Genomic DNA, 15839 nt, shown 5'->3' with positions numbered 1-15839 from the left:
TCAAAGTTTAGATTACCTGGTGCCTCTACCAAGGAGCTTACAATGTTTGTCCCTAAGCCTTTAAATGGTTATACAGGTGAGTCCATCCTCATGGCTCTGAACCACTTACATTCCGCTTGACATATCTGTAAGTCATGTATACACTTTCAAAGTAAGGATCTAGATATATCTTAGTTTAAAAAAACTCCTCCCAACTCCAAAAAAGCCTTGTGACTACAATATTACATCAAAGGCCAGAGGTCTGTCACTGGTTGGTTCTGTTGTCCTGGGAAGCTGTCCTCAGGGATCACTGTATCATCTGTAGGAATTTTAAATTTATATCTTGTTCACCTTAATTTCTCCCCTTTGTCATTTTTATGATTAATACATTTCTCTGCTCTTTGAAGATGCTTCATTATTTTCAAGGTACGTTAGTCATTCTTGTTGGGGTGACTAAAACCCATGACTAAGAGAACATATGTTAGGCTAAAAATAATAAAATACAACAGTAATTACTAGGAAAGTAATTAACATTTACAGGTTTTTCACTCTTCCTTTTTACATGTTTTACAATTTCCCAGCTTCAGCAAATCCAAATTACTCAGGGCAGTTCTAGAATATTTACTTCCAAGAAACAATAAATGCACAAGTGTGGGAATATATTCATTGTATAAAGTACCAATTTTCTCTTAAAGAAAAATGAAACTACAGTAATCAGAAGATGTATAAAAATGTAATTTTGCAGTACGCACTTTTACTTTACTTTGGGTTTTGCTTTTTTTAAAGAGAAGCACCATAATGTTCAAAAAAACATATCACACTTTCCATGAAATAAATGGATTTCTGTATTTATATTGAAAAGATTTAGCTGGATTTAATATCCAATATTAGAAACTATCCTTGAGTCCTTTCAAAGCCTAAGGATATATCCAACAGATTTGAATTTCTGGTCTAATAATGGTTACAATAATAGTGCAAAACGTTGCAACAACAGTGAAAATTTAGTCTAATACTGATGAACTAGTGCAATAGTTAGGATGTGTTCTTGTAGTCCAGTGTAAGAATACCTTTCAACATTAAGTCAATCAGAATTGGATTCAAGCTAAGTGACAAAATTACTCAAAGATTTTGTGTGTCAGAGTTAAGCCTATAACAGTAGAGTGCTCATTAATACATCATGACTGAAGGAAAAAACCTGAGATATACTGAGAATCCTCAAAGGTGGGCTGTTACTTGGACAGTGTAAGTTGTTCCATCACCATTTTCTGTTACTTCATTCATAGAAATACAGTTATTTATTGGTGAAATTATTCTTAATATAATTATCAATTAATTAATATAATTACATCTGTGTTATATAATAATTTAGTCATTATTTATGCTCTTAATTTGCTTATTTAAATTAAATAGTGAGAAAAATATGTCAGTCTAATAGGCAATATTCCAAGCACTTTGTGTACCAGCCACTTACAATTTCATATGTCACTCACAGAAAAATATGAGGAGAAAAATTAACCAGCTTGACAGAATAGTACCCAATATTTGTTCCCAACTGAGGGATCTGAGGTCAAGAGAATGGATGAAGGACCAAGAGACCTCAGTTGGTACAGTAAATGCAGAACAACTACCTTACTTGCATTATTTTTTTAGTAATAAGATCCAACCCCATCTAAAGTAAATGTCAAAACAGAAGGTGATAGGAGAGGAAACTATTAGTATTGAGTGAGCATCTAAAATAACTAGAACATAATATTATCATGGCCTAGTATTTCTCCTCCAAGTGAAGGAATAAGCAATGAGAAAAATACATTAATCTTTATTCATAACATCAAAATCTATACCATAATAAAAGATTTTGAAGTCCAATATCTAGGAATGGAGGAAAAACCCACAGCAGCATAAAACCAACGATGTAGTAATAATATTGTCAAAGATTTTTTGTTTCACATAATAAAGCATTGAAGGGGGTGGTGGGGTGGTGGTGGTGGTGCGCAAGATGCAATTTCCTGACTAAGGCTTCTGTACTGTTTAACTGTTAAACTTTATGAAAGGGCACTCTGTTCTTTTTCTATTTCCTTTTTTGTCTTTACATCTTCATCGAATTACCTTTTTTACTGACAGCTAATATTTCCCCCAATTTCAGGCCTTCCTAGGAGGGCAGTCACAGTCTGTAATATCCACCATGAATTATGTTTAATTAATGATGCAATAAATAGGATAGTAACTGGATATAGATGAAATCATCACTGTTATTTATTTTAAAATTCCCAAAATAAAACACTGTAGAAGAGATCAGAAAATGACAATATCCCTGATTGAATAATAGGTCTATTTCCATTCCTATTTTTTCCTATTTTAAATGTGTATGAGGTTTTGTAACTGAAGTGCCCTTCCAAGGCTGGACTCTTAATAGCTTGTACACTGAAGCACATGACAGGAACATTAAAATGCTACTGAAAAACCCAAGTAAATCAAATGAAATAAATGGCAGAAATTATCATCTAGTTGTTTGCATTTTTACTCCTATACATCAGTAGGATCAGACACACTTTTCTCCATTTTATCAAAGCAAATGCAACCACTATATCCTGCATCTGCAAAGCACAGATGATTCGATTATCAGTGGTTTTACCTGTGCTGTATTCTGCACCTGCACAGGAGAGACAGTGTAATCTTCCTCTGCCCTCCAAAGTTTCCATAAAACCTCTTATAATTTATCTTCTGTGCATCTTAGTTAACTTTCCCTACATGTTTAACTAAGCGTTTGAAATTAGTCTGATTGGCTAAATAATTTTCCACACTTTTGAAGATACTAGAATTCCCTATACTAATATAGGAAAAGCTGGACATTTAGGACTAACTGCAAAGCTTATCTATTTGCTCAAATTCTCTCTGAAGGGATCTACATGTCAAGTGGAAACCAAGTTTTAGGACTTTTGTTCTTTGCACTAGTTGTGGTGAGGTTTAGAGAGAGAACTAAAAGTCAACAGATGCATCATTGATCCAATTTTCCATATATCACTGACAATGATGCAGTGAACATTACATTCACAAGATCCACAACATAAGCTCAACAGGACAACTTACCTCATATGTCAGAAAAAAGCTTATCAATGCCTTGTAATAACTGCAACGTTATTAAGACAGATAAAAAGGGATCAAAATCCATAAATGTACAAAGAGCAGGGAAAATCAAGGAAGGATCAAGTATTGCCTTTACTATAATCATGTTTCGCTATGCACACAAAGGAAGAAAATCATAAATAAAACACCAAATTATATTCTTTCTACACAGGATTAATAAGCAAACAGTGTGGAGTAAAGTGCAGTGCAAACATTACACAGAATTCCAAGGTAATACACCTCTGAGAAGCAGAAAGCATGCATCTCAACAAGTCACTACAAAAGAATTTAAGGATATTTTATTTCCCCAGGATCTTAGCATTTCATCTTATTATCTCCACCATAGACAAGAGACCCTCTGAAATTTTGACAGAAGTCTGTTTTTTGAATAACTTTTCTGGTGAGAGAAGCAATAGATGCCTCCTTTAAAGCTGCAAGAATCCTTTAACTAGGCTCTCCACACTGAGAATGAACAGTCTTAGCTCCCTTTTTTTATTTACTTATAACTTGAATAAGAAGTTGCTAAATGCTGGAAACTTTCTGTAATGTACAGAGCATGAACAGCATCACAAAATGGTATTATGCTGTGTAACCTCTCTTGACTTCTAGTTTAAATTAGCAGTAGTGGCCAAACGTGCAGGTGCCATCAATGGGTTCCACTATGGTTGTTACAGCTTAGATAAAATCATCACATCCCTGCCAAAAGAAATGAGTCTCATTCCCTATGCCATGCTTCTCGTGGTGTTTCTGCACCAATGGTAATTAAATTATTTGATGATACAGACAATAAAGGTGATGTAACCGCTTAGAAGTTGGAGAGCTACTATTTGAATAACGTGGGTGCCTTTTATAAGGCATTGGAGCCTTTTCTTTCTAAAATAACTGAAATCCAGCAGAGCAGTAGCGTTCATCTGTATTTGGGTATTATAAAACTCATCACAGCTATTTGAAGACCAATGTACCTTTGTTATTTTATCCTGCTCTTAACAGCAGGTGGAGAACAATAAGGGTAGGATCCTAAAGTGGAAGAAAATTTTGTGAAATAGAGTCATCCCAGTGGTATTAGAAAAGTGAAATTAAAATGTATTCAAGCCACATGCTTGCATAGTAAAAGTGCAGCATATGATCATGTGAAATACTGATGTGAGTTAATCTAGTTTGGTGCAAATATGAAAGCTAAAGACTGCTGTTTTCTCAAATGCAGCTCCTCAACAGACTGTAAATGACAATGAAACCCAGTTCTCGCCCAGCAAATTCCGATTAGTTGTCAGAAGAAACAGTATCAGGCAAGTCAAATCAAATCCTAATTTTTCTGCAAGAAATAAATATAAGGGAAGACATACAGGCAAGGGGTCTGCGCTGTAACTGCAGATAAAGATGGCCTGTAAATACAATACTACAAATTGCCTACTGCTCTATAAAAATGCAGTACTTGTTATTATGAATGAAATAGGCATCCCATCTACTGGATGTAATGTAATATATTCAGCTGGACTGTTAGAACATAAGGTGCAAAGTTGCATTTGTATGAAAAACCAAACACTCAGGACATACTGAACTATTCAATTTCTACCAAGAAGCATCATCCTAATATAAGTCTAGCAAGGCTAGCTTGTAGCTATCTGGAACACTAACATCTCTCTGCATTGCTCATTGGAGTTAAAAACAACCATGCCACAGGAAGGTATAACAACTAATTCTTTAGCTCAAGATCTGCAGAAGATTGGTTGTACCAGCTGACAATCATATTCACAGACACTAATCTATGATGGGTTCAGTGAACCCCTACAAGCAGAAAATTCTGTTTATAGATCCAAACCACACTGTTCCAGATAGACAGCTAACACCATCATGACGTTACTCAATGAGAGTTTAAAACTCAGCTCTCAGATGTAAGTCATAGCTCTTCTTATACTGTGGGCAGTTCTGATGATTTAGACATAACATTCTACACTAAAATGATAGTAGTAGTTAGAATGCATCAATGCATCAGTGTCCCTCTGATTAATCTCTGTGCATGTTTCCTGGGTATTCCTGTCACTTATTGTTGTAGATACAAAAATCCCAGAAGGACAGCTGTCAGTAGAAATAGTTGAATCTCATATGGGCTATAGGTTAATAATTATACAGACTGGGGAAAAGTATCATAAATGTTTGTGTAGTTCTACCTGAAATAAATACTCTTTAGTCCATAGAGTATTTCAAAGGAGCAGTGGCAAATGGGTATAACACTGGTAAATTTAATAGCTTAAATTTTCAAAAATGGACATGACATGTCGTAACAGGTTGTTGTCAGAATACATAGAGTGATGTTTTTTAAAAAACTCTCAATCTACTTCTATTGGTTTACCATGCTTTAGAACATATCACTCAGAATTAGTCACTTTATGTAACTTGGGAATTCTCTGACCCAGTCCTTCCAGGGAGCTACCACAGGTCTGTAGCAATTTGTAGTCAATGTGGATATAATGCATTTTATTCCCCCTAGTAATCTTCATGTTTATGTCCTTTCTTTGTTTATCTTGAAAGTTACCATCAGCCTCCCCAGTCACCTTTTAGCCTCTGAGCTCTTGCATGACCTGTAATAGTGAAAATTTCTCCATTATCTTGGTCAAGAAAATCTTTACCTTTTTCTGGAGCAGTCTGTCAATTTACTCTGAGCTTCACCGTTACCACCAGTCCCTAGAGCAAGTCCTTTGCGATCTCTAAATCCCCAAGGCTCATTCGGTCCTTGATTCCTATATTAGGATTGCCAACAGATGAACTATCTAATATTTTATTTCTAATCCTTATACTTTGTTATCTTGATAGCTTACTTCTGCAAGCTTTTCTCACACAGATAGATACTCCTCAACTCCGTAGTCCCATTCCAGCCAATTGCATAGATCCTTAAATACCATCAAAAAATCATTCCACAGTCTGGAGAGCTCTAACAGTTTACATTGGCTGAAAATCTAGTCAATACCACTGCCTACACAAAGTCTACTTATGAATAAGCATGCATGATTTATTGTTGTTTTAATAGTTCTGCATTTTTAATCACTCATTTACATTAATCCACAGAAGGCATTCAAATTCGCAGACCCATTGTCTTGGTTTTGGCTGGGATCAAGTTAATTTTCTTCCTAGTAGCTGGTACAGTGCTATGTTTTGGATTTAGTGTGAGAGAAGTGTTAATAACAGGGATGTTTTTGTTACTGCTGAGCAGTGCTTACACAGAGTCAAGGCCTTTTCTGCTTCCCAAACCACCCCACCAGCAAGTAGGTCGTGGGTGCATGAGAAGCTGGGAGGGAGCATGGCCAGGACAGCTGACCTGAACCAGCCAGAGGGCTATTCCGTACCATCGAGCAGCATGCTCAGTAGATAAACTGGGGGGACTGGGCTGGGAAGGGCCGACTGCTGCTCGGGCATCGGTCAGTGGGTGGTGAGCAACTGCATTGTGCATCACTTCTCTTTTCTTGGGGTTTATTTATCTCTTCATTATATTAAATTTCATTGCTATTGTATTTTATTATTATTATTATATTTTAGCTTAGTTTACTTATTAAACCGTTCTTATCTCAACCCATTAGTTTTAATTTTTCTGATTCTCCCCATCTCCCTGGGAGCGGAGTGAGAGGCTGGGGTTAAACCATGACACCTCTCTACATATTTTGCAGTAGTTTCATTTGTCTTTTACCAGATTTTTGAAATATGGTGATGAATAGGATCAAATGTAGGTCAGTGAAATAAAGCATAAAGGTTTTTAATAGATTTTTTTTTAATAGCAGTGTATATTGGTTTTGTAAAACAAAAGGTATCGAAATCACATCTTTGTCTTTTATGAAAACTGTATTTGAAATGGGTCACAGAATGATAATATGTCATTCATATCATATAAATGGTTCCATGAAGCAGTCATATTTGTCAACTACACCTGCGGACTAAACCCTCAATCTTATTTAATTTATAATTTAGAACTCTAATAATTCTAGATATAATAAAACCAGCCGCAGGCAATAGAAGAAAATAGAATTTCATTGGCAATCTAGTCCCTTTTACATCCCTTAAAATGCCCTCAATAACCCATATCAAACTTAAAATACCCTGTCCAAAAGATTCCAAACTTTACAAATTACAACATACCCTAAGAAGAGATTGAGAGAAGTAAGAGTGGTTTTATTTTGCAGAGGCTCCCCCAATAAAGAATCTTTTTGGTAAAAAAAGCATAGAGGAATTATGCAAAGATGAAAGCAGACAAGCTAAAAAAAGGAAACAAAACCCAGATTTTCCCTGCCTGAAGAAAATTCTGTCCTGATTCTAAATCTGGTGGTTGTTTCAGCCCTGATGTGTGTGAGAACACACACTGACCGAGTACCTGAAAAAATGTTTTATCCATTAGAGCAACAAGCTAACTGTTTTTTGTCTCTGATACTCCAGAAGACATCAAGGAAAAGATTATGTCTTCTGCTCCCACATTTAATATCATCACTAGTAGCAAGTGTTACTTCAGTCAAGTAAAATATTCATTTATCTAGAGATTGGAAAACTTCCAATTAGGATATATGTGAGCCCAGTGACGGGAACAAAACATGTTCACAGCTACCTGTAATTTAAATATAAGCATATTGCTTAAACTTACCTGTTTAGGTTGAACAGAACTGAAGGACTCCATGGAATAAAATAAATTTCTGACAGCCAGCTGGCAGAAAGCTCAGCATCCTGTTGTTCAGCTCTCTGTGTTAGCTCCCTACAGAAATCAGAACTATACCAATAGGCCTGTTAAATTTCTTTCTGAATCTTGAACTCAACTGGCAACTGAGCAACTACTTTAATTTATAAATCTCTCCACTGTTACATTCCAGGTCACATATTTTACTTTGAAGTTTCCTAACAGACAATGACTATTCCAGTAGAGTTTCCTTTTTAAGATTCTACAAAACAGAGTGAATATTTGGGCAGCAAATCCCACATGGTTCACAAAAAAAAAAAAAAAAAAAAAAAAAAAAAGTTCACTTGCCATTTCAATAAAGTAGATTTTCTGCAGTGGGATTTTCAAATAGTTGAGCATATATATATTTATTTATTATTTCTGTAGCAATAAAAATTGTCAAAAACTCCATGGTTGGTTTTAATAATAATCAGAGGAATGCTCAACTATATATCAAGACTCTCTGCTGACAGTGACTGAAAAGATTGAAAAGGGTGAGGAGAAACTCATGCCACTAAGAAATACCTCAACAGTTCGAGGATGCATTGCTACCATGGTGATGACATGCATAGAGAAAAGCATCAGGAAGAAAGTGCAGACAGACAGCAAGACTTCGGATTGACCTAAATTTCTGCTTATACAACTGGGTAAGGTCATGTACCTCCTCATGCACTTCTGGGTAAGAGCAACTCTCATTATACAGAATATCGTTCAGTATTTCTGTATCTGCTTCTGTAAGTGCAGGCATTCTTACACTAAAGTGTAACTGCATAGATAGTCCAAGCAAAATTTTTGTCCCCCAAAATCAACACGGTAGTCCAGGTGCTGTGGGTTTCCACAGATTCCTTGTACAGGAGTCAAGCTACAAGAATTTAATTCGGATCATAGTGCCAGTGTGCTCATACACGTGCTTTTTCATCACTGTGCTTGGCCTCCCTCTCTGCTTATATGGAGACAGCAAAAGGGAACCCACAGCCCCTGTATTCTAGACATATTGAAACAACCCGAGTCTGGTAAATTTAAGCTTGGTGCTTGCAGAAGAGGCAAGCATGGTGAGAAAAGCATGAATATGTCTGCCACATTGATACTGCTTTTAACCTGTAATCCAGGGACATGCGTGTATGTTTGACCTACCAGTTTAATGCAGTTACCTTCCTATTCAAACAGTTAATGAAGATTACAATCGATCCAATTAAAGTTTTATTAATTAGTGTTTGGTATTCTATATCTCCTCTTTCCAATTCAACTAGTGTTCACTGTGATATTTTGCCTGTGTACTATTACAGACCAAAACAAATATGTGAGAAACAGAACAAGCAGTATTTTATTTTATGCATATACTCATGCTCTCCCACTACCCCTGAGATGGGAAGACTATCGCTGATAGTTTTTGGTTTGTTTTTTTCTTTTTTAACATAAAATGGTCCTGTACGTGTAGATGATTAAGAACGCAGGGAGAAAAATCTCCATTTCTTTTGTTGCATTTACCTGTCTTACCAGTGGGATCAGAAATTATGGAAACAACCAACCTTTATCCAGATTTTTCAGAATAATTTCACATGACAGTGTGTCATGATAAGGACAAAGAAAAAAGCATTTTTTAGCCCTCCTATTTATTGATAGTTAGAGGACACAAGGAAGATTTACAGACTAGGAAGGAAATAATAACAATTTCAGCTGCTTTGAAGGAACACTTTAAAATATTTTGTATTTTCACAATAAATTTTGGTATTCAAAGTTGATCTTCAAAATTCAGCAGCTGATGTATATGCCCCTGGTATTATTTTCAATTAAATGAGCAGGCTCTAAGTGAAGTTACTGAGAAAGTAACATGCCTGGATGTGTCAAAACCAGAACTATTAAATTGAGTTTCGCTGGATATTCAGAACAGGGTGTTATTTTTTTGCTATACATTGTGACTTAGACCCAATGACAGGGCTCTTTTTCTCTATTTGTCACTGGCATCATTTCCATTTACAGGTTCAATACCCCATTTTTAGTGGAGTAAGTATGAAACCCCCAATAGAAATGTTATTGATTGGGATTGCAGAATAATTGGTGATACTCAACATTTTAAACATTTTTCCAGTCTCATGTGCATCCCTACAGAAATGGAAAGGTAGAGGAAAGCACAAGAAACAAACGGGAGAATTTAACTCTTATTTTCATGGCAGCCAATTCTGTTTTCATTGATACTGAACTGGATTTTGGGAAGTAAAACAGGATGTCAATCCAGGCAATGTTTGAGATTTAATCTCACACACTGTTTTGTTCTCTTTCAGTGATACCGTTGGAAAAATTCTGTATGTTAGAAAATCCAGGGAATAAAGAAATGCCAAACTTTCTCAACCACTATGGGACTGCATGAAAAGAAATATTTTAGATAAAGAAACCATAATGTCTGGTCATTTTTTAGTCTTGTTGTCTGTAACTCCTCTGCAGCTTCATGTATTTTTACTGCTTCCACATGTGTGCAAGCAGAAATATGTTCAAATGAAAATTACATTTTAAGTGGGTTTTTTTCCCTGAATAAAATAGTGTGAAAATCTCCCTTAATGTTACCTTGAAAATTTGAGAGTATCTGGAGCTAAATATGACTTAGAGCTGAAACCTCGAATTTTCATTAATGTCAATTAAAATAACATTGACTGTATTATCTAATTAGTGTCCTTTTGACAAAGTGAGGGTATGTGTATGCATATTTGTAGACCATACATGTATTATTTAAATAAAATTATATTCAAATTCAAAATCAACATAAATTATACCAGTTCCCCACCACTATTACTAATATTGCACCTGGCATTTCAGACACATTAAGTGGAATTTGAAACTGCAATCATTAATATTCTCCATTGCTTGAACATCTTAACAGTATTTGAATTCCTCCATCTTGCTATTCTGAAATTTTTCTGATATAATTTAAAACTGACATATGATCATAAAGAAAAAAAATGTTTAATGTTTATTATCAGACCATAATTTTTTCAGCGGGTGTGAAAACACATCTAATGGCAACGCCAAGAGGGAATTGCGTATCTAGAAACAAAGACACTCATTAAAGGATTTGGAATGCTAGCCAACTCGTTTTCAACTGCTTCATGCTTGTTTCCTGCAGCAGGTAATGATATTTATTAATATTACTATTGGCATTTTACAGCCAGCACTATGGCAATATTTACTTCCTTAGTTCTGTTGCTTGAAAACAATTCAAACAGGGTAGGTAAATGTGAAATACTGAGTACTTTCAAGATCTAAAGAGTCATATTCTGCTGTGTTTACGCATTGAAGTAATACTTCTTACATACTCTCATTGATTCCTATGACTGCCTTTGTAGATGAAAACAACAAAGGCAGCAGAAATAGGCCATAATTTGTCACATTCTACTCCACTGTCAATGACATAAAGTATTTCAACAGATTTACAACAGCATTACTGAGAATAGAATTAGTTGGGCTATTTGCCATCTGCATTTCAAACTTAAATACTAAAGTTTAGTCATTAAGAAGTACCTGAAACAGACATGCTTTATTACTGGGGTAAACATCTTCAATGAAGAACAGCCGGCTGATTTTCATTCAGTACGATGATACCGTTTTTCTGTATCTGTGGATCATATTTGTGATTAGTATACACAAGATAGTGTTGAGTTTATTTTTAAATGGAATTATATCAGTCTATAATTATATATTTATATCTATTTTTTATTATTTATAATGCATTGCTATGTTTTTCTTTCTACATTACATTCAGTTATAGTGCTTTTATCTAGAAAAATTACAGTTCTACCTCAACTTTATACCCAGTAGAATTCACACCATGATCTCATTGAGGGATTTTAATTTCTACACGATAATTCACAGACACATACATGCACTGGCAATAAAAATGTTCCATTGATCTTTTGTAATTGTGGAAGAAGCTATATATAGCTCATGCTATTGTGGGCATATGTTGTGCCTCCAGGAGGATCTGATTAGATGAGATACTTGGAACAATTCCATGAAACAACAAATTGAGATAATGAGTGCACTGAATAACTAAAGCCTTGCAGACATTTATGGACATGCTTAACTTCATGCACACTGCTAATCCTATTTAAATCAGAGTATGCCTTTGCGTAGACAACACAGAGTTAGATGCTAAACTAGATATTTATATTGCATATCAGCAGAGTATCTGTGCATTCTAGAGTCCTTACAAGTTTTATCTGTTTACCAGCCCTCTGAGATGGAAAGTAATGCATTCATCTTAAACAGAATACACTATGTAGAAGTCTGTAGCTGAACCAGATAATGAACACAAATCTCACAAGTCCCATTAAACTACTCTGTATTCTAGATTATCCTTGCTAAATTAGAGCTCACAAAATATTCCCAAATCATACAAAAAAGGACATTACTTTGTAGTTTTGTCAGATTTTGCTAAAATATTGTTAATGATTTTCTCTTTTTTTGATGCCTTGAAATGATCCCCGTAAGTAGCCAGTATAAATTCATACCTTCAATCTTTCAATAAGTACTCTGCCATCTGCAGCAAACAATCCACAAGAAGCTTTCCTCATGTCCTTTCTCAGATGGGGACTATCTGAAATAGGACAAATGAATGGGACACATAGACAGGAAAACTTTTCCATAGATATTTCCCAAGTGAAAGCACTCTTATTTTTTTCCATAAATGATCAACTACAGTTGCCCATAAGTGACCTTTTGCAACTAAAGTTCTATGTCAATCTTGTCTATGTCAATTCAATGTCTTAACTAAACTTCTGTGTCAATATCTTCTATATCAACACAGAAGCATTCTGGAAGCAAATTAAAATAAAACCTTCCATTGTTAATATAAAACATATTTTTAAAAGACAAGTTTCAGAGGAGACATATATAATTATGCTTTTATTACATCAATGGAAACCTAGCAACTGTAATAGAAGTTTCTGCTGAAAGCACTTTTTTTCAGTCTGGTCTGTGAAAAAGTGTGCCCATGAATTATCTGCTGCAGTCAGAGGACACTGATGAAAATGATCAAAGGAGGTATATAATAAAACAGTACAGGATAAATGGTGTAGAGAAAGCAAATTTTGGGTCTGTTGGGGCTTTTTTGTTGTTTTTTGGGGTTTTTTTAATTTAATTACACAATGAAAAGGAAGCATTCAATAAAAATGAAATTTATTACCAAAAAAAACCCCAAACCAGTTATTTTACTGAAAATAACTGGTTTTCTTTTAATTGTTGAAAGGTCAATGATTTAATAAAAACCAACATGAAACTGTACAGTTGTATAAATATCCATGAATGAGATAACAAAATTACAGGAAATAATTAGGCTTCACATTTTAAGGTTTAGATTCGAAGTCAATATAATCTATTGAAGATTCAACATGATCTAATGCAGGTCACATTACTCCTCATCTAGCATCTAGTCCAAGCTACTACCAACAAGCAGGAAACTGTTGGGATGTCTTTTATTGATATGTTATATATTATAATTTATAGCATTGTAGTATATTTTCAGCGTTTTGGTAACTCTACAAGACAGATTAAAAAGTTTAACTAGATGGATCAGTAGTTTTACACCATTAGTGTTAAGATTTTTAAATATTCTCTTATCTTACTTGAAATATGAAGGTTGAAGTTAAAAAAAACAATTGGAGTATATACCAAATAGACTTAAAAAGAAGAGTGCACTTGTAGAAAAAAATATTTTCCCAATAAGGAAATGGCATTATCATCCACAGTGACATGGGAATTAGAAGTGACTCTCTGGTTTTACAATGCATTGCCATTTATTCAGCGGTATACGTATAAACTACACATAAATAGATTTTTATCATTAGATTCATCTCTTTAGATTTTAGAATAGTAGAACATTTGAGATATAATACTACATTTCAAAATGCATTTCTCTGTCTTGTGATTTGGTGTTCCAAAGTTCTTTTTCAAAGCTCTAAACTCATTTTAGAGATGGGCAAAAATGAGTCATCTCAGCCACTGATCAACTGAACTGGAAGAAAACCAAGTGACAGTTGCCTTGGGTTAACCAGCAGAACTGATGTACATTCAACAATAGGAAGAGAGTCATCTGAAATGTTCACCTCAAAAGCTTCGTAAAGCTTTCCAGCATTCTTGAAAATAGTGATAAGGATTATGGTTATTATGTGTTTTCCTCATTCATACCAGTAAGCAATGGAAGAACAGGTCTTTGAATACACAACTTCACTAAAGACTAATTTTTAAAATAATAGGATGTAATGCAGTTGATGATTTTCATTAACTGCACTATCACAAACACAATGATGAAATATCCAATAAACTAATATCTGAAGAGAATCCCTTACTATGACAACTGGTACAGGCTTTAGTTAAGAGTGTATATTTATTTTAATCAGTATTTGCCACAGATTTGTAGCTTTCTCAAAGTATTTCAATTTCTTTAGGCTTTGTCTGCAACAGGAATCTAATGCAGTACAGAAAAAAACACAAGGGCAATTCAACTACTGAATTAGAGCTCAGTTTCAGTGCAATCACAAGAAACTATCAAATCATTTTGCAGATGACACCTTCACCCACTTTGAACTCTAGTAGACTGCAAATTGCTGTTGATCTTGCAGAAAACGTGTTGTGCCACAGCTGCTTAGTTCAGAGGGACACTGAATCTACGTGTCTTTGCCAAAAGTTACTAGCTCAAATAAGGTACATCATTAAGTAGAACAGGTACACTTGGGCATTGCTGTTACCACCACATTTGGGATTTTGATTCAACACAACTGTTTTACTCAAGCTCCATAGCCACTTTCTAACAGAACATCAAGGTATCTTCATCCAGAGACATTCACTACAAAGTGCTGCTTTAGTAAACTGGCGCAGAGCTGTACTAAGCTTAGCAGCTAACATCTGGAAGAGCGCTTCGGTGAAAGTGGTACCTGAAACTGGAGCTGTCTTCACTGTGAGAAAGAAGGTATTTAGGGGAACAGCAGGCAATTAAGTTACTAGATTAGTAACTTAACAGCAGGTATTACACCTGCTTTGATACTAGTGATAAAAATACGTAATTCATAATTTTACACAAGAATGGATCCTGTGACTTCTTGAAAATTTTCCACTAATTGGTATCTGGAAATTTTTATAAAATGATGCTAAATATAATTACTTTTTTTTTTTTAATAGTGACTTATTTTTTTCCTTCCAAACAAGTAGTAGTAGAAGTCTGATTCTATTCTGTTATTCATATTTTTAAAATTTATTTTGTAGCTTTCTTTCAAGAGAAACAAGCAGTCTGGAGTACAGCTAGGTTGTCTAAAAATAATCAGAAAACTTGAAAGATGTCCAAATTGATTGAAAGAGAGTATATTTTTTTAATTCCAAAGAGCTTTTCTAACAGGTCTGTTTAGATTTTTTGTTTAACAATTAATTAAGAAACATAGGAAACATGCAGAAAGTAAATATAAAAAAAATCTTTTTTTTTTTTTTTTTTTTTTTTCAGACCAGTGTTGATAATTACCTCTGTTCAGGCAAGAATTTGCTGTGACAACTGATGAAAGAGAGAGAGATGGAAAAAGAGGCATTTGAAAATACTTATGATAAATTCCCTCCAGACTTTGAACTAGAGATGGATAAAATTAAGTTTAAATCTGAATCTCAAATTGAACTTTAAAGTAAAAGGTATTTGTAATTTGGATCCAAATTCTGAAATATTTTCTCATCGCCGATTTAATCTCACAACTTGATAGATTCCCCTGTTCTATACACAGCTAATGAACTATCACTGCTGGAGGTGGCTGGAAATTTGCCAGCAAACTAATAAATAGGCTTGTCAGGAAAAGGTAAAAGGAGACAGAGCTGTGGTTGTGGTACATAGTCTGCGGTGTATTAAAAATGTGATAATGGTAAAAGGCACATCTGTGGGGAAGAAAAAGACACATCTTTCCTTTTTGGGCTATCTTCAACTGTTAGCAAAACCTTCTGTACCACTATCACAACTAAATTTTCATGCTCTAATTGCTAATTATATTAATTACATTGTTCAAGTATCTTAAGATTGTTTCTC

This window comes from Athene cunicularia (genome assembly GCF_003259725.1).
Source record: "Athene cunicularia isolate RWA chromosome 5 unlocalized genomic scaffold, athCun1 chr5_part3, whole genome shotgun sequence".
NCBI lineage: Eukaryota > Metazoa > Chordata > Aves > Strigiformes > Strigidae > Athene > Athene cunicularia.
The sequence above is the reverse complement of the archived record's forward strand: the minus strand, read 5'-3'. Positions refer to the sequence as shown.